Source organism: Schistocerca nitens, chromosome 1 (genome assembly GCF_023898315.1).
Source record: "Schistocerca nitens isolate TAMUIC-IGC-003100 chromosome 1, iqSchNite1.1, whole genome shotgun sequence".
Classification (NCBI taxonomy): Eukaryota; Metazoa; Arthropoda; class Insecta; order Orthoptera; family Acrididae; genus Schistocerca; species Schistocerca nitens.
The window spans coordinates 872,638,195-872,665,876 of NC_064614.1; positions in this window are offsets into that span (position 1 = coordinate 872,638,195).

Genomic DNA, 27,682 nt, shown 5'->3' on the forward strand with positions numbered 1-27,682 from the left:
AACTTCTCGGTATTTGTATAATAATACTGCCCACATACGTAAGATGATGACGACAATAACCTCGATAGACAGGGTTCTAATAACAACAATAGTAGAAACAACAGGTAAATGCAAGCTTCTGTGAACCAATTTAGTAATAATGGCTACTCAAATGACCGTTAAAATTACGAAAATCATGCATACCAACATGAATATTCGCAACTCTTTGCAAAGAACTCACAGTTTGCGGAGAACAATCAGCCTATGCAAGGTTTTAACAGTAGTCCTAACAACTGCAACAATTACGACCAAGAAAACCATCAGCAAACACGTTATTGTCGAGGTAGTGTGCCCAACCAACAATTCAGGGGCAACTCTACAAAATTCCAAAGAAACAGACGCAATGAACATCTTCAGAATGGACACTTGTGTGGTAAGGAAAGTCTTAGAAACAAGAGTAATAGAATGTACAATTGTTATAACAGAGGCTGTTTCCAGGGAAACAATGCTCCACAGAACATGCCTTACGGTAATGCAAATCAGTATAGCTTTGACAATTGTCGTAACCATCCACCAGATAGCTACAACAATAAATGTGATTTGCCATATGATAGTCATGGCAACGCAAATCAAAGTTGGGCAATCTCTACTCATAGTAACAGTCAGTGTGAATTTGATGAGATAAGGTCACCAGATCCTCAAAACAATTCCCCTGAAATAGCGCTGTGACTAGTACAGCCAGCAGCAAAAGCAATTGGAACTTTATGTACTCACAAGAATAAAAGTCTTCATAATATCTCAAACATAAAACCATTCATTGAATATGCTGTGTATTTTCCAGTGTTTCTTCTAAGCATATTTCCTATATTACGTGTTACTTTTAAGATGTATTTTCTTCATTATGTTAACAATAAGTTTCCACTAAAGGAAAGAAAATATGACGGCACAACAAGGTTTCGAGAGACAGCGAAGCGAGAGTGAAGAATTTCATTTTTTCCCTTTAGCTTGAAGCAGCTAGTCAGCAGCTAGTCAAGATCAAAATCATTAGCGGGAGTTCGTCATCCAGCCTAAGACTATGTTACCAGTTTACCTTTTGTTTGTATGTAACTCCAGCAGACAGGTCATAAAAATGTCACAGCCCTCGCTGAATTGTTCCTTTTAAGAGAGAAACAGATTTACTCCCTTGTGAAAGGAAGTGGTCGCCGTTGCCTCCAAGGAAATAATTCCTCTGTCCTTCCAATTTTAAATAATAAACGATACCCATAGTTGTATCATTACTTTAATAAAAGAATCCAGCTCTTACTAAGTGATGAAATGATTATATTACACGGATTACGATGAGTCATGTTACGTATGGAAACTTCCACTTGAGAAAATACAATGTTAGTTTTCAGAACACTCCAGAAGTTGATACATAACAGTACTGATGAACTGTATGAGCTGCCACTACGAGCAGATGTGGAAAGCACAATTAAAATAAGAAGATGACACCACTCCCAGAAAAGGATTAGTGTTAATTCATACGAGGGGATTCAAAGAAATTCCTCCATATTAAAGTAAGTAAATGAAGGTGATATGCCTTAAGGGTCAATTGTAGACGCCTCCAATAGAAAATATTTTGTAAAAAGTCTGTGGAAGGAACTTAGATTATTATATTGTTAATAAATCGCCATGGTTACGATTATTCTAGGTTAAGCAAACCTTTCTAAGAATTCAATGGAGTCTCAAAGAAATAGTTCTGAGCCTAGCTCGAAAAAGGGGCGAAAATGCTAAAAATGCAAATTACGGAAAAAGGTAAAATTAAAACCGTGGAACAAGGTAACGTTCAGGTTTGTCTCATATAGAGTTTCACTGTCACTAGTAAACAAAGACAAATACAGAGCTGTAGAATTTACAATGCATATATGTATGCGACTAATGAAATCTTTTCCGGTAATAATAGAAATCAAACAAGAAAGGAAAGGACCAGAGATGGAAGTAAATCATAATAAAATGAAAGCAATGGAACCACAAATAGTTAATTAATAAACATAAAATATTGCAGATGTCAAAGGAAACTGAATTTGCACCCACTCCAGAAAGAAGAAAACTTATTGTTATGTTAGACACTGAAGAAGTTCGTCATTTAGAAACCAAAATGACGACAATAATCGTGCCAGCACCCACTGCAATGTAAACCATGAATGTGAAAATAAAAATTTATGGTTCAAATGGCTCTGAGCACTATGGGCCTTAACTACTGAGGTCATCAGTCCCCTAGAACTTAGAACTACTTAAGCCTAACTAACCTAAGGACATCACACACACCGTTGCCCAAGGCAGGATTCAGACCTGCGACCGTAGCGGTCGCGTGGTTCCAGACTGTAGCGCTTAGAACCGCTCGGCCACCACGGCCGGCTATACGAATTTAATATGACATTTACAGCAGTGTTAGTATAACGTCTAACCAATTTTTTTCAGATGAAAAGCCAACATAGATATGTAGAACGTACATTAAGCAGTATTCCAGAGTGAATACAACAATGAAAAAGTTAACTCTCCAATCCCGTTTACTACAGTTCTCATTCTGTAGGAAGATGGATACGATTTATGTTTAGTATAGATTCCTGTGTGTTTTGTGGTAGTTAGGTTGATGGTAGGATAGTACTTCCATTCCCCACCAAAAGTACGCTTCTGATCACTGAGTACGATATTCTTCAATATATGATTACTAAGATATTAAGTTCACTTAAGTGAAACACTAATATATGTCATTGTTAATATTTTTAATCAATATGCACCAAATACTGCCTGTGCAACCATTTTCTTATCATTCTTGCATATAGCTGCCTCAAGCAGCATATCCTATATCCGCAGGTACAAAGCTTTTGTTATGCAACATATTATTATTTGTGTCATTTTGTGTATAAAGTTGCAATACGCAAAGCATTTCTTAGCCAATAAATTTTTTTGTGTGTTTTGACACTGCCTGAGCAGAACTATGAGTTTTATGTACAATAGTTTTAAATTCATGTAAATACATACGTGTCTCACAAGAAACAATTTACAAAATTTCATTCATATAAACTGTATGTGCAGTTACTAACTTAAATGTTTTCACTTATGTTTATAGTAATTAGTAAAAATTTTAATGTAGTTGTAACGATAAGTATTTTCTGTCTGTAGAGTATGAAGTAAATGGTATCTGCCTGGGCATAAACAAATTACGAAATACACATGCACACGTGATGTCTGCAACAATGATGTCACTTCCAATGAAAGCAGCAACCAAGGAGAGCTGTCATAATGAAGGATGTCTGCAGTAAATGCCAGTTTTTGAGTGGCAATCAGCGGCCAATGCTGAGCTTTGCCTTCGAGAGCCGCATTACAGTGCTGTCTCAGTGAAAGGACACACAATGCAAGCTGCTGTGTCACCAAACGTAGAGTGAGATAGACAATGAACACACCACTGAATGCTTCTACAACACTCTACTTTTCTACATTGGGGTGTTAGTTATATAGACACTAAAGTCACTTCCAGACACAGTTTAGGACGTTGCTTAGCTTCTCATATTTCTACAAGTGTGGAAAGTGCAAAACAATACAAAACTCCATGTGCAGTGAACACTCCCTTTTTTTCAAAACAGTGACATTCTTCATAGTTTTCTTGTTATTTTTCTCGACTTTACGGGTTGAAATTTGTCCAGTATTAAAATGAGCCTAATTACTTATTTTAAAAGGCTCACAAAACTGTCTCAAAATAATTAAGCCAACAATGAACAGTCCTTCCATCTTTATATATCTTGTTTAAATATTTGAAGATTTAAGCAAGCTCGAATTGCTTCACTATGTTATTTGTAAAAAGCAAATGTGGTATTTACAGTTAATCACACTGTAACAGCATATGTTCTCAGAAATGATAAGTTCACAAAGGTGCATATATCACATTGGAACCACCGAAATAAAATGTTCAAACGTACCTACGTTTTGTATTTTAATTTTAAAAACCTACCTGTTACCCACTGTTCGTTTAAAATTGTGAGCCATACGTTTGTCACTATTACAGCGCCAACTATCACAATTTGAAAAAAGTGGTCCAACTAAAACATTCTTATTTCTTTACGTACTACACGAATATGTAATAAAAATGGGGGTTCCTATTTAAAAAAAAAAAACGCAGTTGATATCCGTTTGACCTATGGCAGCGCCATCTAGCGGGCCAACCATAGCGGCATCTGATTTCCCTCTTCAAGCTAGACAAGTTTCGTTCTTTGTAGGTTTTTCGTTTGATGCTTATTTCGTGAGATATTTGGCCCCGTCACGATCAATGGACCACCCTGTATATATTTTAACGTGACTTATGTACAAATCCTCCCCCCATGAACCATGGACCTCGGCGTTGGTGGGGAGGCTTGCGTGCCTCAGCGATACAGATAGCCGTACCGTAGGTGCAACCACAACGGAGGGGTTCCTGAAGAAGGGCAGCAGCCTTTTCAGTAGTTGCAAGGGCAACAGTCTGGATGATTGACTGGCCTTGTAACAATAACCAAAACGGCCTTGCTGTGCTGGTACTGCGAACGGCTGAAAGCAAGGGGAAACTACGGCCGTAATTTTTCCCGAGGGCATGCAGCTTTACTGTATGATTAAATGATGATGGCGTCCTCTTGGGTAAAATATTCCGGAGGTAAAATAGTCCCCCATTCGAATCTCCGGGCGGGGACTACTCAAGTGGACGTCGTTATCAGGAGAAAGAAAACTGGCGTTCTACGGATCGGAGCGTGGAATGCCAGATCACTTAATCGGGCAGGTAGATTAGAAAATGTAAAAAGGGAAATGGATAGGTTAAAGTTAGATATAGTGGGAATTAGTGAAGTTCGGTGGCAGGAGGAACAAGACTTCTGGTCAGGTGACTACAGGGTTATAAACACAAAATCAAATAGGGGTAATGCAGGAGTAGGTTTAATAATGAATAGGAAAATAGGAATGCGGGTAAGCTACTACAAACAGCATAGTGAACGCATTATTGTGGCCAAGATATATACGACGCCCACACCTATTACAGTAGTACAAGTTTATATGCCAACTAGCTCTGCAGATGACGAAGAAATTGAAGAAATGTATGATGAGACAAAAGAAATTATTCAGATAGTGAAGGGTGACGAAAATTTAATAGTCATGGGTGACTGGAATTCGAGAGTAGGAAAAGGGAGAGAAGGAAACGTAGTGGGTGAGTATGGATTGGGGGAGAGAAATGAAAGAGGAAGCCGTCTGGTAGAATTTTGCACAGAGCATAACTTAATCATAGCTAACACTTGGTTTAAGAATCATGAAAGAAGGTTGTATACATGGAAGAACCCTGGAGATACTAAAAGGTATCAGATAGATTATATAATGGTAAGACAGAGATTTAGGAACCAGGTTTTAAATTGTAAGACATTTCCAGGGGCAGATGTGGACTCTGACCACAATCTATTGGTTATGACCTGTAGATTAAAACTGAAGAAACTGCAAAAAGGTGGGAACTTAAGGAGATGGGACCTGGATAAACTGAAAGAACCAGAGATTGTACAGAGTTTCAGGGAGAGCATAAGGGAACAATTGACAGGAATGGGGGAAAGAAGTACAGTAGAAGAAGAATGGGTAGCTTTGAGGGATGAAGTAGTGAAGCCAGCAGAGGATAAAGTAGGTAAAAAGAGGAGGGCTAGTAGAAATCCCTGGGTAACGGAAGATATATTGAATTTAATTGATGAAAGGAGAAAACATAAAAATTGCAGTAAATGAAGCAGGCAAAAAGGAATACAAACATCTCAGAAAAGAGATCAACAGGAAGTGCAAAATGGCTAAGCAGGGATGGCTAGAGGACAAATGTAAGGATGTAGAGGCTTATCTCACTAGGGGTAAGATAGATACTGCCTACAGGAAAATTAAAGAGACCTTTGGAGATAAGAGAACCACTTGTATGAACATCAAGAGCTCAGATGGAAACCCAGTTCTAAGCAAAGAAGGGAAAGCAGAAAGGTGGAAGGAGTATATAGAGGGTCTATACAAGGGCGATGTACTTGAGGACAATATTATGGAAATGGAAGAGGATGTAGATGAAGATGAAATGGGAGATAAGATACTGCGTGAAGAGTTTGACAGAGCACTGAAAGACCTGAGTCGAAACAAGGCCCCGGGAGTAGACAACATGCCATTGGAACTACTGACGGCCGTGGGAGAGCCAGTCCTGACAATACCATCTGGTGAGCAAGATGTATGAAACAAGCGAAATACCCTCATACTTCAAGAAGAATATAATAATTCCAATCCCAAAGAAAGCAGGTGTCGACAGATGTGAAAATTACCGAACTATCAGTTTAATAAGTCACTGCTGCAAAATACTAACAAGAATTCTTTACAGACGAATGGAAAAGCTAGTAGAAGCCGACCTCGGAGAAGATCGGTTTGGATTCCGTAGAAATACTGGAACACGTGAGGCAATACTGACCTTACGACTTATCTTAGAAGAAAGATTAAGGAAAGGCAAACCTACGTTTCTAGCATTTGTAGACTTAGAGAAAGCTTTTGACAATGTTGACTGGAATACTCTCTTTCAAATTCTGAAGGTGGCAGGGGTAAAATACAGGGAGCGAAAGGCTATTTACAATTTGTACAGAAACCAGATGGCAGTTATAAGAGTCGAGGGACATGAAAGGGAAGCAGTGGTTGGGAAGGGAGTAAGACAGGGTTGTAGCCTCTCCCCGATGTTATTCAATCTGTATATTGAGCAAGCAGTAAAGGAAACAAAAGAAAAATTCGGAGTAGGTATTAAAATCCATGGAGAAGAAATAAAAACTTTGAGGTTCGCACGATGACATTGTAATTCTGTCAGAGACAGCAAAGGACTTGGAAGAGCAGTTGAACGGAATGGATAGCGTCTTGAAAGGAGGATATAAGATGAACATCAACAAAAGCAAAACGAGGATAATGTAATCTAGTCGAATTAAGTCGGGTGATGCTGAGGGAATTAGATTAGGAAATGAGACACTTAAAGTAGTAAAGGAGTTTTGCTATTTGGGGAGCAAAATAACTGATGATGGTCGAAGTAGAGAGGATATAAAATGTAGACTGTCAATGGCAAGGAAAGCGTTTCTGAAGAAGAGAAATTTGTTAACATCGAGTATAGATTTAAGTGTCAAGAAGTCATTTCTGAAAGTATTTGTATGGAGTGGAGCCATGTATGGAAGTGAAACATGGACGATAAATAGTTTGGTCAAGAAGAGAATAGAAGCTTTCGAAATGTGGTGCTACAGAAGAATGCTGAAGATTAGGTGGGTAGATCACATAACTAATGAGGAAGTATTGAATAGGATTGGGGAGAAGAGAAGTTTGTGACACAACTTGACCAGAAGAAGGGATCGGTTGGTGGGACATGTTCTGAGGCATCAAGGGATCACCAATTTAGTATTGGAGGGCAGCGGGGAGGGTAAAAATCGTAGAGGGAGACCAAGGGATGAATACTCTAAGCAGATTCAGAAGGATGTAGGTTGCAGTAGGTATTGGGAATGAAGAAGCTTGCACAGGATAGAGTAGCATGGAGAGCTGCATCAAACCAGTCTCAGGACTGAAGACAACAACAACAACATGTACAAATAGGACAAAAGGATCTAAAAATTTTTAATTATGAAACACACACACACACACACACACACACACACACACACATATATATATATATATATATATATATATATATATATATATATATATATATATATATATATATATATATGACGCATGTTGTCAGGCGTTGTCGGCGGCTCACGATAGCAAATATCCTTCAACTTTCCCCGCAGAAAGAAATCCGGGGACGTCAGATCCAGTGAAAGTGCGGGCCATGGTATGGTGCTTCGACGACCAATCCACCTGTCATGAAATATGCTATTCAATACCGCTTCAACCCCACGCGAGCTATGTGCCGGACATCCATCAGATTGGAAGTACATCGTCATTCTGTCATGCAGTGAAACATCTTGTAGTAACATCGGTAGAACATTACGTATGAAATCAGCATACATTGCACCATTTAGATTGCCATCGATAAAATGGGAGCCAATTATCCTTCCTCCCATAATGCCGCACCATACATTAACCCGCCAAGGTCGCTTATGTTCCACTTGTCGCAGCCATCGTGGATTTTCTGTTGCCCAATAGTGTATATTATTCCGGTTTACGTTACCGCTGTTGGTGAATGACGCTTCGTCGCTACATAGAACGCATGCAAAAAATCTGTCATCGTTCCGTAATTTCTCTTGTGCCCAGTGGCAGAACTGTACACGACTTTCAAAGTCGTCGCCATGCAATTCCTGGTGCATAGAAATATGGTACGGGTGCAATCGATGATGATATAGCATCCTCTACACCGACGTTTTTAAGATTCCCGATTCTCGCTCAATTTTTCTGCTACTGATCTGCGGATTAGCCGGGACAGCAGCTAAAACACCTACTGGGGCATCATCATTTGTTGCAGGCCGTGATGGACGTTTCAAATGTGGCTGAACACTTCCTGTTTCCTTAACTAACTTAACTATCCGGCGAACGGTCCGGACACTTGGATGATGTCGTCCAGGATACCGCGCAGCATACATAGCACACGCCCGTTGGGCATTTTGATCACAATAGCCATATATCAACACGATATCGACCTTTTCCGCAGTTGGTAAACGGTCCATTTTAACACCGGTAATGTGTCACGAAGCAAATACCGCCCGCACTGGCGGAATGTTACGTTATCCCATGTACTTACACGTTTGAGACTATTACAGTGCCATCTATCACAAAGCGAAAAAAGTGGACCAACTAAAACATTCATATTTCTTTACGTACTACACGAATATGTAATAAAAATAGCGGTTCCTATTTAAAAAAAACGCAGTTGATATCCGTTTGACCTATGGCAGCGCGATCTAGCGGGCCAACCATAGCGCCATCTGGTTTCCCCCTTCAAGCTAGACGAGTTTTGTTTTTTGTAGTTTTTCCGTTTGATGCTTTTTTCGTGAGATATTTGGCCCGGTCAATATTAATGGACCACCCTGTATATGTGTGTGTGTGTGTGTGTGTGTGTGTGTGTGTGTGTGTGTGTGTGTTTCATAATTAACAATTTTTAGATCCTTTTGACCTATTTGTACATAAGTCACGTTAAAATTCTTAAAGAAAAAAACATTGAAAACAATGTAGTAAACGCTGTTCTTTGCATTGTGTATTCACTGAGATATAGATAGTAACAATCTGAGAGCGAAACATAGAAGCGCGATTCTAAGCATTGTTGTGAGATGAGATCTGTCTGCGAGAGGGAAGTAGTAGTGTCGGTCGAGAGCTCGGAGACAGGAGACGTGTCACGCTGCCCTCACGTCGGTGATGGCAGATCTTACCACACTCAAGGCCTGATTTCGTTTAAATAGTCAGGGGAGATAGCATATCGCAAAAGCAATTGCAGCGCTAGGCTCGTGATTTTTAGTCCGAGTTGCTGCTTGCTGCTGCGAACTGCTGTAAACCACACGGAAAAAGGCGGTCATCTAAAGAGGTTAGTGCAAAACGTAGGGCCAAAACGGAGACATTCACACACCACAGCAGAACATGTACTCTAATCCAGTAAATTCCGTTCATCAAATCACATTCTGTATGACTTGTAAATTCTTGTTCAAAAAGGCAGATAGCTTAGGTATTCATTGTTACAGGTTCGTTTGTTCTTGTAGTTTTTCATATTCAAATACGCAGTCAGATAGCTTACCCAAATGTTAGTTTTAAGTTTTCCATCTAACGATCTGTTGAGGGCTTAAAGGACAGTGAAACAGACACTCCTACAACACGCACACAGTCTTATGCAGGTTAGATTCTCTTTACTGATAGCTCAGATTGCTTATCGAGTCCATTTTTACTGATGAACACATATTAGTTGCATATACGTTACAATTATTGTACTTCCATTTTTCGTCGATTAATTGATTTCTTCTGGTACATAAGATTTATTCGCAGCTAGTTTCATTACACCTATGTTTGCGGTCCATCTCCTGTGATTGCCGTTTTTACTGAGGTCTATTTCCCATCAGCTGAGCTGTCTACTGTGGTATCGTCATATCTCCAGGTTTAAACATCAAACACGTTTCATCATTCCTCAGTTCTTCAGTATCCCAATTCTTTCCACAGTTCACCATTACTAAATTCCGGGTAAAATTTTGTATCTGCTCCTACGTACGACTTGCTGTCCAGTAAGTGATTTCGGTATCTCTTATCACCGTCATGTAATCCACCAGGGGAAATTTAAAGCACAACTTATTTGGACTTATTCCTTTGTAATTCCTACTTTAGCGTCTATATTATCCCGCAAATCGTACGTCTGTTCCACCAATGATTGCTAGATTGTGATACCCCTTTAATACAAGTTCAATATCCTCAAAACTATTCATCTTCTCACTGTGACGCCGGCATTTGTACCTGAACAACTATTGTTGGTGATCGTTTGCTATCGACGCTAACAAAAACAACCTTATCACTGATCTCGGCCGTTAATAATTTTCTCACAGTTATCTCCCCTTTGGCAGCCTCACGGTAATTCACATGAAGGACAAATCCGGAATCTATGGCCAATGGAGAGGTCATCATGAAATCTTATCAACGGCAGGCAGCAAGTCTTGGGGATACACGTTATGAGTCTTTAAATTAGTGGTTTCCATTGCCTTCTGCATTATGATGTCGTTGATCATTTGCTTTTATGGTAAGTTTCCCATCCCTAGGGCAAGAGGGTGTCCCTAGCCTCTGTCCGCTTCTTCGTTCTCTTTGACTTCTACGAGATTTATGTTATTGAAGAGTCCTGGTGGGGGTATAAAAATCGAACACCTTTCTGTAGGGCAGGGTGCTCACTATAATATGATTATGCGTCTGAATTACAGAGACAGGGACAGCAGTTCCTTGAGGTCAGAATTTCAAAATTGCTAAAGCCTATTTACAACCGGCCAATATTGTGATAGACATAACCTGTATGTAGTGGAATATAGCACACGCTTTTCCTGATGATTGCGATAACGTTCCGAGGGGCTTGGGAATCATTCTGACCCCTCAACCTAGAATATCGGCTGACAATGGGTCTGATGTATATTCTTGTAGGATGGGTCCACAGTTTCTATAAATGGACTACCGTACTCGTCCAGCATCGTCTCTAATAGTCAAACGGTACAGGAACCTAAAGACGAATCATATCCATCCGTTTTTGTCCTATTGCACAGAAAAAATACAGTACCTGAAAATTTTATGTAAAAGTAGTGTACGAAATGGGTACCACACGAATAAAAAAGTAGGGAAAACAATCGGACACACAACCCAAAAAACAAAACCATATATACAATCAGGGATTTGTAAATAGAAAGGCGGTGAAAGTGAAAATTTCTGTGTGGGCAAAGAGAACAAAGTTTCTCCGCCAGATTTAGAGAACACGCAGACTTACGGGAGACCCTTCTTCGCTTAGGGCACATCTAAGAAACTATAATCATAATGCTAACAGCATCGAGGAAACCAGACAGGTACTACACAGGTTAGAAGAAGGTAGATTTATGGACGTTCTAGAAGAAACTGTAATCTATAGCGCCTTCAGAGAATAATCTCAAAATGTTCTCAGTGGAAAAACAGATTCAGTAATGAAAATTTTCTCTGCCGTTTCAGACATTTACTCTAATGTATTGGAAGTGAACAGTTGTAGTTTTGCGGTATCAGTTCAGTCATAATCGCAGCGCATAAAATGGAGTACTGTATAGTGTCGCTGACAATTGTTCTTTGACGTGCTTTTGTGCATATTAGATTGTTATCTCTGCTTACATATTAAAATCTTGTAAGTACGGTATACGATTGTCAAAAAATTGGTTGTACATGCTGCTAATACCGCTGTAAATTGTTATCATTACGTTGTATTATGTTTCGTAGGTTCTTGAAAATAGCTCGGTGCTGAAGTAGATCTAGTTTAGACACACTACGCTCAGAGGCATCTCATATGTTATCTATACGATTAAAGTTACGGACACTGGGTGTAGAAGGATGGGCTTTGGGGGCGGAGAGGGAGGGGTTAACACCAAGCTGTTACACGTTCACGTAGTATTCGTCGAATAACTATAAGAAAAAGTCGGGGTGCAATAAAAGACGGGGTGCAATAGGGGCGCAAACAGACGGATGTCATTGGCCTGTATGTTGCTGTACCGTTTCGCTGTTTTAGAGACGATGCTAAACGTGTAAGCCATCCCATTTGAGCTCATGCAAAAACCTGCAACATGATGAATTGCTTCAACTGTGCCTTATGGGGAAGATTAATCACCTAGTGTAGTTTAGAATGTACTCGTTCACAGCTTCCGACGTGAAGGTAAGAGAACGGCGAATAGTTTTTTCAAGTGACCTCTTTGGATACCTCGAATAGTGGTGTTCCAGCAGCCATACTGTTCACATTGCCCTGAGACGCAGTACGGAGAAATACAGCTCTAGCTGTACGCCACATGCTGTTCTCATATTGCATGCCTGACACAAAACAAAGCAACTGCATTACGTCGGAGCATCTGAATCTCGCCTTCTTGCCGCAGTTACACGAGCAAAACTACACAACCTGCCCATCAGTGCTCGGATTTTACTTCGGCAGCTAGTAAAATATCACATGACATCCAATTAACGTGATACGGCAATTAAATCTATTCCAGTATTGAAGCTACCTGTAATTCGATTCCTCATGAGTACATTATATGATCCTACTCGAAACGGAATGATTCATGATTGATAGAGGCAAGATCAATTCCAAAGAAATGCATTAATTACATAATTTAGTGAACAATACGAATGAATTATCTTTGATGGCCAAATTAACTCAATTGCGCCCTCGCAAGGGGAAATGAAACAAGAGACGGGAAAAGGAAGGCCTGAAGCAAAAGTGACTGGTTGTGGAGATGAAGCAGCGATTAGTATGATTAATCAATTATTCAAAAACAGTCTTAATCGCATTTATTAATAATAATAAACGCGATTAAGACTGTTTTTGAATAATTGAACAGTGACGGAGATGATGATTCTGGCTATGGTGAGGTTATGTGTGTGCTTGTCTGCGCCAACCAGCGCCAAGCAATAGCAAAAACTGCGGTTGGCATTCTAGTGGCTTCAAACGGTGACAGAAATACTTGGACTGAGTACAACGGAAAAATAGTCCAAAGTTGCAAAATTTACTTTTGTTTATTCACTTGATGACTAGTTTCGGGTTGAGACGCATTTCCAAATCGTCGTAACATAGTCAAAAATGGTATGTCCGATGATGTAAAAACCATCTCAGAAATGTGTAACGAACAGCTCATCTGTATGCGCTGTAACTGTTCGTTACACATTTTTGAGTGTTCTTGTAGCAATCCATTTATTTATCTATTTATTTTATTTCGTGCTCTCGTGTTATCACCAGTCTGATTCAATTATTGGCTCTTATATCGACTTAAGTACATGTAAACGAGAACAAATTACATCTGTGAGCACAGTAAGGCTATGCCGTGCCTTTTTTGTCTAGATCTTTGTTACAACAGTTGTGTACCACACGCTGGATGCTGGCTAAATGTCGCTGTCACAGTGGAAGTGAATGCAGATCGTGTAACCATGTTGAAGTGATATGCCAACTGGCCATCAAAATGGAAGCACACAGATGGACACTAACGAAAACAGCCTCCCATACTGTCTCAGTAAGTACAAAACTAAATTTAGCATCCATATCGACAGATAAACAATAGTCACGCAGACAAATTAAAGCGTGTTCCATCTTCTTATCACAGAGCCAGCATCCAGAATTATGCCAGAAATAATCGGAAGATTAACCTGAAGATGAATCTGAAAAGGTTCGCAAATCGGTTCATGGGATAATAAATAACTATTCTGAAAGTACTCTTTAAATAATAAAAAAATAAGACTGAATGTTAACTAAATAAATAAAAATATGAACTGAATTATTCGGTTTCTGACTGTAAGCTTTGAGCTAAAATAATAAATGAACTGTCGTAGTAAAACGTGTACCATCGTAATGTGACAGCTGAGCTCCACTGTAATAATAACTAATTGTCGTAATGAATAGGGAAGTCTTCCGTACTGTAAAAGTTAGCAGTCTGACGGCAAGAATGTCGAACAGTATAAACTGCCTCAATAATTAACCTGGACATGAAACCTAGAGTAATGGGCTTTACAAAATTTGATCATAAAACTGTCTGTGAATAGCATAAGTTGGCTCTGATTGAATAAAATTAAAAAAGTCATAATATTTTCTCCTTCCTCTATTCCGCGCAAATCTGGATAACGCATTGCAGTACTGCTCTGTCTTGCGCATCACTACGCTAAAGCCGCAAATTACTCTTCCTACACATAGAAACCTAAGAGGTCCAATGAGATCTCTGTTAATTGCAAACAAACTGTTTAGAGAACATGCTTGGTTGGATGACCCATTAAAAAATTGTAAGGGAGAGGTTGGTAGGAAAATGAAATACCCGTATAAATGACGACACTAAATCTTTTGTATATTTTGAAATAGTGCTCAAGGCACAATTAAATTTAAATTCTTGACTTCTTAAGCTCCAAACAATACACATTCCTATCTCTCAACTGTAGCTACTTACAGTACAATAACCAAGCTAGTTCGATTGCGCAGGAATATTGAGAAAAAAAGTAACATAATTTTTGTATTTACCTGAATTCCATTAGAGTTCTTTTTTTACAAGTCAGTTTCCTATTCAAGTTGATTGAACAAATTGATAAATAGAGACATTAGATTTGAAACATATTATTGCCATAGCTTCCTCACTCTAACACAGCTTAACATTGTCTACATACTTACTCAAACACTGATTTACATTGTCAGCCTAACTCTAACACACCTGAACTTTGACTGCGCTCTCTACCCACAGCATAACATTGACTGCTACACTGCACCCTCTCACGCCTCAGAGATTAGCTTCTGCGATACAGCTCACCACAACGCTGCTCACTCACAATCGATTCAGATTCCAAAACAATACGTGACACCTATCAATTCAAATAACTGATTGGTAGCAGTTTTATGTATTTACATTCAATTGAACAGTCACAGGTTGTAAAATACAACCTTAATTTAAAGTGTAGTAATGTTTTCTGTCCACATCTGCTTTAGTTACTGAGAGAAAACAGCCTGAAATCGAGTCTTCGTTCTGCAACGATGTCACTACTTTCCGTGCGTCTTCACGAACCACCACTTAGCTCAACGGACCGTCGTCCTCCCCGATACATTCCAGTTTCAAACATTTTGCTGACAGCAGTATCAGCTCTCGGCGCGTGCCCAGCATAAAGCGGTAAAACACATTTTAAAAAGCGGTAAAATAAAAAAATAAAAGGGCTACAGTTTCGGAACAGAGTGGAAATTCCTGCGCTCTCTTGTAAGCCGACGCGGAGACCCGTAATGAAATGAAACACCGCTCGCCCACAACCGCAGACCGCTCGAAGCCTCCCCTGAAAACCGCAGCGGCGGAGTGGTAGTGGCCGCCCAGACCGAGCGAACGCGCGCGCGAGCAAATTCTGCGGGCACAGTAGTTACAGCGGGACAGCAAAGTGTTCCGGGCTTACCTAGGTAGCGCCGCGCCGGGCTGCGCTCGATTTATGGCGTCCGTGGGACAGTTTCATTACAGGGCGCCGGCCGGGCCCCGGGGTCCCGCGGCCCGCTGCATTCGTCGGCGCAAATGAGAGGAAAAGGAGGCGCCTGCCTGCCGCGATAAATCGCCGGCCCTCGCCGCGGAGGGCCGCTCTGGAGGCCCGCCAAGCCGTTACTCTTTTATTATCCAGAAAATTGACCCGAGAACGCGCCGCGAGAACGAACAATATTGTCTCTACATTTTGCTTGCCTCCGGGCGTGATCCCTTAGCGAGGACTTGAGAGCGTAATGGAAGGGATGTAAATGCCACCAGAGCAGAGTGGATGGCGGGAAGGGGCGGGAGCGCACAGGGTCGCAAACGAATGGTCGTGAAACGCCACCCGGCGCTGTTTCTGCTTTTGAAGTGCCGCAGCTGCTGTTTACGACCGAGTTCGGTTTTAGGGAATCTTTGTTACCGAAAGCGTAAAATCCCATAATGGCTTTCTAAAGACCGGAGAGCTGTAGACAAAACAAAACTCGCTGACCCTCTTAGGTTCTGCATCACACGTCCCTAATAATTTTATCTGAAGAACACGTAAGCTTTCTATGCAGTTTAGCTACACTGCTGGACATTAAAATTGCTACACCAAGAAGATATGCAGATGATAAACGGGTATTCATTCGACAAATATATTATACTAGAACTGACGTGTGATTACGTTTTCACGCAATTTGGGTGGATAGATCCTGAGAAATCAGTACCCAGAACAACCACCTCTGGCCGTAATAACGGCCTTGATACGCCTGGGCACTGAGTCAAACAGAGCTTGGATGGCGTGTACAGGTACAGCTGCCCATGAAGCTTCAATACGATACCACAGTTCATCAAGCGTAGTGCCTGGCGTATTGTGACGAGCCAGTTGCTCGGCCTCCGTTGACCAAATGTTTTAAATTGGCGAGAGATCTGGAGGATGTGCTGGCCAGGGCAACAGTCGAACGTTTTCTGTATCCAGAAAGGCTCGTACAGGACCCGCAACATGCGGTCTTGCATTATCCTGCTGAAATGTAGGGTTTCGCAAGAATCGAATGGAGGGTAGAGCTCAAATGGTTCAAATGGCTCTGAGCACTATGGGACTTAACAGCTGTGGTCATCAGTCCCCTAGAACTTAGACCTACTTAAACCTAACTGACCTAAGGACATCACACACATCCATGCCCAAGGCAGGAGTCGAACCTGCGACCGTAGCAGTCGCGCGGTTCCGGACTGAGCGCCTTAACCGCGAGACCACCGCGGCCGGCGAGGGTAGAGCCACGGGTCGTAAGAAATGGCTCTGAGCGCTATAGGACTTAACTTCTATGGTCATCAGTCCCCTAGAACTTAGAACTACTTAAACCTAACTAACCTAAGGACATCACACAACACCCAGTCGGGTCGTAACACATCTGAAATGTAACGTCCACTGTTCAAAGTGTCGTCAATGCGAACAAAAGGTGACCGAGACGTGTAACCAATGGCACCCCAAACCATCACGCCGGGTGATACGCCAGTATGGCGATGACGAATACACGCTTCCAATGTGCGTTCACCGCGATGTCACCAAACACGGATGAGACCATCATGATGCTGTAAACAGAACCTGGATTCATCCTATAAAGTGACGTTTTGTCATTCGTGCACCCAAGTTCGTCGTTGAGTACACCATCGCAGGTGCTCCTGTCTGTGATGCAGTGTCAAGAATAACCGCAGCCACGGTCTCCGAGCTGCTGCAAACGTCGCCGAACTGTTCGTGCAGATGGTTGTTGTCTTGCAAACGTCCCCATCTGTTGACTCAGGGATCGAGACGTGGCTGCACGATCCGTTACAGCCATGCGGATAAGATGCCTGTCATCTCGACTGCTGGTGATACGAGGCCGTTGGGATCCAGCACGGCGTTCCGTATTACCCTCCTGAACTCACCGATTCCATATTCTGCTAACAGTCATTGGATCTTAACCAACGCGAACAGCAGTGTCGCGATACGATAAACCGGAATCGCAATAGGCTACAATTCGACCTTTATCAAAGTCGGAAACGTGATGGTACGCATTTCTTCTCCTTACACGAGGCATCACAACAACGTTTGACCAGGCAACGCCGGTCAACTGCTGTTTGTGTATGAGAAATCGGTTGGAAACTTTCCTCATGTCAGCACGTTGTAGTTGCAGCCACCGGCGCCGACCTTGTGTGAATGCTCTGAAAAGCTAATCATTGCATATCACAGAATCTTCATCCTATCGGTTAAATTTCGCGTCTGTAGCACGTCATCTTCGTGGTGTGACAATTTTAATGGCCAGTAGTGTATATATGAAACACAAAATATTCTTTTTCAAACACTTTCTCCTGGTGTAAAATATCCTTAAGATATTGTATTTAACTGCTGAGCAATAATGACTGTTGGTTGGCCCGGTATTGCGCTTGTGAACAGTGTCATGAAACGAAACTTTAATCGTATTGAAATGCTGAAACAGAAATAATGAAAACGAATATAATTAACTCTCAAAATAAACTAACTGTGCATTCAGTGAAATCTATGTAACTGAAACAAAATACAAACGTACGTTATGAAATTTCCTCAACATGAAATGGAATGTGTGGCTTGAAATACGCTCAAAATATTGTTCAGCTCAGAACAAAATAGCTAAGATTACCTTCACTGTTCAAAATGGTTCAAATGGCTCTGAGCACTATGCGACTGAACATCTGAGGTCATCAGTCCCCTACACTTAGAAGTACTTAAACCTACTTAAACCTACTGTGCAGCTGGTCCCGGCGGAGGTTCGAGTCCTCCCTCGGGCATGGGTGTGTGTGCTTGTCCTTAGGATAATTTAGGTTAAGTAGTGTGTAAGCTTAGGGACTGATGACCTCAGCAGTTAGTCCCATAAGATTTCACACACTTTTTTTTTTCTTAAACCTAACTAACCAAGGACATCACACACGTCCATGCCTGAGGCAGGATTCGAACCTGCGACCGTAGCAGCAGCGCGGTTCCGGACTGAAGCACCTTGAATCGCTCGGCCACAACGGCCGGCCCCTTCACTATTCACTGTGTATTATCTGCTTACTTCGCACAACACCTGAAAATCTGACTAAATGCTATGTGCTCACATGAATGCAAAACGAGATCTGCTTTAAAAGAGATTACCTCCTGCTCAGCATGCTGTTCCGTAACTGGTGTCCTCACGTACTCGGAAGCAAATTTAAATCAGCAAATACAGCAAATGAAGAAAAATAATCCACTCACTACTACATTTTTCTGTGCTTGTCAGGAACAGTCTGTGGCTACGCGTGGCATAAGGTGCTGTGCACACTTGACGAAATATATAGAACTTAAATAACAATGATGGAGGAGGGTTTTATTTTAACAGAAAGCGTTCTTGAACTACAAAAATCACAGACATTTAATCCAACTGCTGTTTCTGTGGCATAGAACTAAAAGATCAAATTAACACCTATTGTTAATATTATTAGTAATCTAAGAACAAAGATTTCCTTCAAAAATGGTTCAAATGGCTCTGAACACTATGGGACTTAACATAGGAGGTCATCAGTCCCCTAGAACTTTGAACTACTTAAACCTAACTAACCTAAGGACATCACACACATCCATGCCCGAGGCAGGGTTCGAACCTGCGACTGTAACGGTCACGCGGTTCCAGACTGAAGCACCTAGAACAGCTCGGCCACACCGGCCGGATAGATTTCCTACAGTTAACAGTTCTGACAAACGAACATTTCATTCTAGCATTGGAATTGGTTACCTTTAAATATTTCTTCTAGTCTTCTCCATCCACACAGTTAGGAAAATGTCTTTACAAACAAATTTTCACTTCCATCGCGAAGTATTATAGGTAATTGACAAATATAGGATCACCTTCCCTAAAACTGATCTGTTCGCTACTATGACGCTAATAAGATTGTCCTAACATTACACAACTGACTAGCGACCAAGATCACCACAAATTACATTAAACACAGAGCCAAGGATTTTTATCCATAGTTCAGGCACTGCGGTCATGCATCTTTTTCCCAATACAGTAAAGGTGAAATATTTACAATTGCAGAAAACACGAAAACCTAACAAACATTTTTTTTTTTTTTTTTTTTTTTTTTTGCAGTTTTGCACACGGCATGTAGATGGCAATGTTGCGTAGTATCAGACTACTGTTTCCATCAGAGAGTGGGCTTCCTAAGCAAAACTAGTGGTTCGTAGCCTAGTGGGTGACTACCCGATGTAGGGAAGAATAAGATTTTCTGAGGGGTAAAATCAAAAGCGTTCGGTTGTGTTTCGGATACGAAACTAAATTATTTATGAGAGTTCACTACTGTTCTCATTTCTTCGTAAGACTGTAATACTGGGTACAAATGATTATATTTTCTTTAAATACTAGGATTAATGCATGAGACAATCTTAGGGAACTGTACTTGTGAAACGAATGTATGAACAACATATTCCTCAACAGTCCACACACTGCACACATACTTTGTATATTGCATCTATGCAAATAAACTGAGACATATACTTACCATTTTCTGAGGCGTCAAACAAATAACACACCTTACGTAGGATTCCTGACACAATTCAGGTTAACTCAATATGGCACACGACATAGTTACGTGAAATTGAACGAATGTTATCAAAATGCTAATGTAATAAATAAGCCAGCATTTCGTGAATGTACACCACTAACACTCACACTAGTAATTGCACGCAAGTAATTTCCCCGACCCGAGCTATGAGGCGCATTTCTGAGGGGAAGAGAATTCTACGACGGCAATGCCCGTCACATGTACGCCGATACAGTTCACCACAAGCTTCTAGCGGACATAATGATACGCCCGCTGCCACTGTTTAGGTCATCAACAAAGCCGCCACTTATCCCTGCTTTTAACGACGACCTTTGGAATGCGTTTCTATAGGAACACGGCGGGAGTTGTTAAATAGAACGTTTGGAGAAACCCAACTCTAAACATAGGTGACTCACTGTAGCCACCTGCGTTAAAACTCGCATGAAAGAAAAAGCTGTTTAGCTCAGTATTACATAGCAAAAGTTAAACACTGTCCTAGGAAAGAAGGGACGCCTGTAATAGGCTACAAAAACTCTAGTGAGTGGAGTTTTAATAAAGTACGAACGCTCTGATTGCCCAGAAAGGAAATGTGTGCCCACCAGTTTTGATGGCGACAGAGTAATTAGCTATCTTCTCTTGCAGAAATCCCGAGTGTTTGAGCAAGGCGTCTAGCGCCACACTGAGACGATTGCGAGATTCATTATGTGAACACTTGTTAACAGGCTTGTCTTAACTCGTAAGGTGTTGAACTCAAAAGTCCCCCAGTCAGAGATATGCACCGAGCGCAGACAGTTAACGCGAGTGATTTGAGGGCAACAACGAATGCGATGTTCCAGCCAAATAGCGTATACCATGCAAATTAACATAGCTAAGGAATAACTAGAAGTCTCAACTTCACCAAAGCAGTAGGGAATGTATCTGACTGGTGTTCAACAGTCGAGAGGGATTTAGAACACATTCTCAGTTTCACAGCTCGCGCCGACAGCCGCCACTGCCGCCACCGACACAACGCAAGCACACGCGCACCCATGTCACACCAGCAAGTGATATTCAGTTCACTTTCAGAGCTGCGGTCGTTTCCATCTCTCCTAATTATTATTTTTTTTTGTATATTCATCCAAGATGTGTAATTAAACGTATTTACGACTGTTCAGCCTAATTGAAGCACAAACGTGAGATGGCCGATCCGTCGAAAATGATTCTTCGGCCATTGTAGAGTTATGAATTGTTTTATGTGTGTACTTCTTTTTTATTGTTTTTTAACGACCCCTATTCGATTTTGGGAGCCGGCCGCGGTGGTCACGCGGTTCTAGGCGCTCAGTCCGGAACCACGCGACTGCTACGGTCGCAGGTTCGAACCCTGCCTCGGGCATGGATGTGTGTGATGTCCTTAGGTTAGTTAGGTTTAAGTAGTTCTAAGTTCTAGGGGACTGATGACCACAGATGTTAAGTCCCATAGTGCTCAGAGCCATTTGAACCATTTTTAATTGTGCATTTTAGCGCAATTAATATCTGTGTCCCCAGCTGCATTTAATTTGTTTGTATGTTTATCGACCCCCAGAGATGGTCATAAACCATCTAACCATCTTACTTCTGAAGAACCTTGTAATAGTTAGAAATTCCTCTTCAGTGTTGTGAACACCAAGTACCAATATTTTACCGTCCTGTATGTAATTTTGTTAACATTCCTATGGTACGAAGTCACACCAAGAGTATAAATAAAACTTAATAAAGAATTATTTATTTATTTATTTGCTAAGATATAGTTACGCCTGCACCCATACACTAATTTCTGTTAGCGATAACGTTTCGTTTACAGGGTGTGTAATGGAACCGACATTGAGACCATTGTCTGATTACATCACTGTCTGTACTGCTGCACTCTTCTGAACGCTGCATGTGTGAGATGGTATCTTCCTACCATGTAGGCCGTAAGCTCAAACCCAAATTCCTAAAACACTCACATAGCGTCCTTGTACAACGGTGGTAGTAAGACAGATCAGAACCACTCACACTCGTGTCAGGTAATGGCAACACTGCAAAGATGGTAAAATATCATGGTGAGGTAGTCAGCCATAAATAATTCCTAGAAAAAAATTATCCTCTTAAAAAGTTTTCATAATCAGTTTATGTATTGCATCAACTAATGGTTAAAATTAGAGGCTACTGACAAGGTCATAGGGAGACAGAGACGTGCGATGCACTGGGAGACGTACGCAGAATCCCTATAGTATAGTTGTCAAGCCATTGTTAGGTTTAAGATTTTCTTGAAAGTACACACGTGGCTGACATAGCGTTGATAAGTTGGTTCTGTCCCAGCTGGTAAGTGAAGGTCGTACAGTCTTGTTATTGTGTCATGGGAACTAGGAGAAAAGTGTAGTAGGGGAAAGGGTGAAGGTAGCAAGTTCATGAAGCGAGTAAGATCGTATGATCGCATGATTGCATGAAGTAGGGCGCGACACTTAAAACTGCACAGACAGGAATCAGAGAGATTACCAATAGTAGATAGATCGAGACATTGACAGCACTGAGATTGACACCTAGCAAGATAACGTGCGGGAACCTCAGTACAGAACAACAGACGACACAATGCCGTGTGAAATACATTAGGGGGTCTAACAGGACGTAACACAGAACAGCAAGGCGCCATAAGCGGCGACTAATATGTTGCAGAGATGCAAGGAGTTGGGGAACGTCTTGAATAAGTAGAATCCTTAGTACGCGTAATAAGTCCTCCCTCACAACCAAGTACAGGTAATGCAAGTTGAAATGTGTCACTGCATGGTTTACTGCAGTCATTTGCTGACAGACACGAGAATGTAAGAAGACAACGAAGCGCGTTGGAAGAAGAGGTAGTAGGACCCATTCATTTGCCGGAAATTTTCCAGCAGTTAACGTTCACCATAACCATACAAAACAGAGACTAAACGAAATAACTGCAACAAATACGTGGGCAGAATGCAGATCGGCGAAACAACTGCAGCAAAAGACATGTGAGCAGAGTGTGGGAACAGGGAAACAACTGCATGAGATCAAACAACAGTTAAGTCACATTGAGGAAGAGGCAAAGGAATCCCGAGATGTGATCGAAAATTTAATAATACGACACACACAATAAGAACAGACATTGACAAGGTCCAGGTGGACGTACAGACACTGCAAGATGACACCCAGACCGAAATTAAAACATTTCGTGACTACACACAGACCGAAATCAAAACATTACCTGATGACAAGAAAATATTACGAGCTGATACTCACGGTAAAACTGCGAAGTTAACTAAACAGGTTAATGCAATTACACGCCAAGCAAAGCGCACAGCACGAGAAATAGTTGCAAGTGATACGATACCCGCATCGTAGGAATGGAAGCGAAAACGAAACATCAGTTCGAAAAACTCAGAGGAGAACTCTTGCGAACTATAGTAGAGCGAAGTGATGAAGATCGTACAAACTCAGAATTGGCAACACCTTCCGACACAATAACGCCACCAGGAATGCAAGAAGCTTCTCAAGGAATGAGAAAAGGTTTCACTCAGATACAACTCCAATGACACTCAGACAAGAAATTACACGATAACTGACCACCGGCGATGCCATAGACGCGTTTCAAAACTCACGAAGAGCAGATGGCACTACGAAGACATCGGGTTCCACAAGGATACTTTTCAGAACAATTCGGACCACATGTTGAAGCGACAAGTATTAACCAGGCAAGACACCGAGCCAATACATGAGACTGAAGTGCAAGGGCATGAAGGTTATATTGTAAAGCATACCGACATTCTCGCAGAGCCGATGGAATATAGTCATTGCGTTCCATTACAACGATATCATGTAAGACTAGGCGGAAGTTACAGTGGGCAATATCCAACGGACTTACTACAACCTGAAATCCTGGCACGTGAAATGATCGGAAACAGAAGCGGAGAGGACTCTCGAATTTCGTTTGGTACCAAGACGATGTACGACAACGCTCATTTCCTCATTGTAAGAAAGTTTCAGCATTTCCGTAAAGGAAACTCACTGCATCCAAGAACCTTCATTGATCAATTCTGAGTAGGTCTACCAGGACATTGGACATTAGCACACGAACTAGACTTTATATGTGCCCATATGTCTGGAACAGTAGCAGAAACGATGCAAAACGTAGCAGCTACTTGTCGATCATATGAAGATTTCAGAGATAAGTTTCTCTCACGCTACTGGTCGTGTGAAGCGCAAAATAGGGTGAAGTATGAACTAATACAAAATCCATACTTCGAAAATTCCGGAGAGAAGAACCCTGTGAAATTATTCGAAGAAAAGGCAAAGGAAAACCAATGTTAGGATGTGCCATACAGTGATGGAGAATTGATGAAATTGTGTACCGTGAAGTTACCACTAAAATATCAACACTGTTAGGACGTGGAGGCAATAATGTGGAAGCCTTCAAAGGAATTCTGAGAGAATTGGGGTACATATTCTCGGAAGAGGAGGTAATAAAAAAGCGAAACTCGCGTGAATCCGTGATGAAAGACCGCGAAATTCGCCGGAGACCGCACGAAGGAATGTCAGCTACTGCGAAACGCGTGATAACTTCGATCCGAGAAATAACAATCGATTCCAGCAGAGAAATGGGTACGGATACGGAACAAGAAATGGCAATGATTATCCATTCAGGAATGGCGATAATTGCTACAGTGGAAATAACGGTAATCACAATGGGTGCTGCGAGCCAAATTGGACGACAAACTACCAGCAACGAAACCTGTGTCACCAAGCCGAACAAAGAGAGGAAAGACCGAAAGAAGACAGGGGAGTAAGGCCACCGAACCTAGTAAACGCTCGAACTGACGAGAGAGTGCCCAGGTGAAGAAGAGAAACAACACCTTCCCAAGCAAGCAGGAGTAACGTAGTGAAAGAAACAAACGCTTTGACACGAGAGGTGAAAGGCGAAGGAAAAGAACCGCAGGGACCGAAAGACGATATCGCTAACTTCAGGTTGGATAGCAATTATTTGGGAGGATTTCACAAAAAAATGACAACCAGAACAAAATGAAGCAGGCGTAACGGAAGTCGAGATAAAAGGTAAAGCAGTTATCATTGCACAGTTATTTAATACTGATACTAGGGAGAGCCGATTCCAAGAAGATTACCTACTGTCGAGAGGAATAAACATTTTGTCCTGACAGGTAATAAATGAGGAAATATGACTGCAGGTATCGAACACAGGCAGGAAAACAACAACATTATGCTGTGCAGAAATTAATTGGGAGGGTCCCGACGAAGAAAACGCATTACCAGGGACAGGCAGTATGTGAGAAGAGAATAGGGATGAAGTAATTAGAAGCAAAGGTATCTGAATCTGAGACCAAGGATAACGAACAGAAGGAGGATAATGAGCAGCCAACGAAAGTTGAAATTAAATTACAATTGTGCACCGGTTCCAATGTGTACAGTGATGGAAGTTACAGAGATATAATAAGGGCATTTAGATGCGATTGTTTGGGAGTTTCCACAAAGAAAGAAGAGGCAGATGTAGTTGAGGGAACTCGAAGTTGAAAGTTAAGGAGAAGTTGTAGAAGAGAGAGATATCGTGGTCGACTCATATCCGACATAAGGTTCGAATTAACAGGTAAAAGTCCTGAAACGACTCACAAATAATTCAATAGAGGATCATTAATTAAAACTTCCGGGCTGAATTGCCGTGGTCCATATATAAAACTGTTCTCCTTCCTGACGTTTCGTTGCCTACTGCGGGCAACATCTTCTGAGGTGAGTCGGCGACTGGTTGTTAGACGCTGGACGTCCCGCTTATATAGAGCGCTTAGATGGCGCCACCACTCATCACGTGCTTTCGACTTTAAAACTATCTCTGCCTAGTGCCATCTCTCTCGATTATAGGTAATCGATAGTCACTTCGTTGGTACAGAGTCGACCGCCATAACTTGTCTAGTTTTAATCCTTCTTCATTTTATTAAAATTATTTTCGTGCTTGCAGATCTCTATAGCTTCTCTATACATGCGGGTAAAATAATGTGAGGTCCTAGCTATCACGTTTGTCTCACTAAATTTTATTTCGTGATCACCGTCTTTGAAAACGTGTTCCGCTACAGCTGATTTGTCAATTTGTCCCAGTCTACAGTTCCTTTTGTGTTCCGTTATGCGGGTATTAACACTCCTTTTAGCTGTTAAAATATAAACCATGCCACAGCTACACGGAATTTTGTACACACCTGGGGTAGCTAAGGGGTGTCGTGAGTCTTTCACTGATCTTAAACTTTCACTAATTTTCTTGGTAGGTCGAAAGATTGTCTCCACTTGAAACTTGGACGAAACTTCCCCAATACGGTCCGTGATGTTATGATTAAATGGTAGAAAAACTTTTCCAGCCGACGGTTGTTGCTGTCGTGTATTTTCGGACACTTTTCTTCTAGAGTGGAGTGCTCGATCTATTTTGTTGTTAGTGTACCCATTTCTCTTGAAAGCCGTTCGCAAATGGCTTAATTCATCTTGCAAATAAATTCGCTCACAGATGTTATTAGCCGTGTCCACAAAAGGTTTTATGACTCCTCTCTTCTGCCTAGGATGATGATTCGAATCCTTATGTAGGTAACGATCTGTGTGTGTGTCTTTCCTATATACCTTGTGCCCTAAAGTCCGATCGGCCCGTTTAATAACCAATACATCCAAAACATTTAGTTGTCCATTACTTTCTTTCTCCATGGTGAATTGTATCTTTGGATTGAAACTGTTTATGTGCACCAAAAAATCACTCACTTCCTCTTCAGCATGATTCCTTATCACAAAGGTGTCATCCACGTATCGATACCATTTCAAAGGGCGTTTTTTGTCTGGCTGCAGCACTTGTTGTTCGAAAAATTCTATAAATAAATTAGCAATAGCAGGGCTGAAAGGGCTACCTACCCATGGCCACCCTATCAATTTGTTCATAAAACTCGTTGTTATACTGAAAATAAGTCGACGATAGACAATGTCGAAACATCGCTATTATATCAGTAGGAAACATATCAGCTATGTAAGAAAGAGCTTCGTCAACAGGGACCATGGTGTACAGGGATACTACATCGAAACTGACAAGGATGTCACTTGGACTAACTGTGATCTCCCTTAGTTTTTCGATAAAATGCATGGAATTTTTAATGTGAGTGTCAGTTTTACCTATACACGGTTGCAACAAAGAAGCAAGATATCTAGCCAGCTCTTGAGTAGGAGCCCCAATGGCGCTTACTATCGGTCTCAATGGGACATTGGGCTTGTGTATCTTAGGTAACCCATACGGTCTAGGAGGGTAAGCTTCCGTTTTGCAAAGGTATTTTTTATCTTCTGTAGGAATGAAAGAGCGCCATCTAAGCGCTCTATATAAGCGGGACCTCCAGCGCCTAGCAGCCAGTCGCCGACTCACCTCAGAAGATGTTGCCCGCAGTAGGCAACGAAACGTCAGGAAGGAGAAGCTGTTTTATATATGGACCACAGCAATTCAGCCC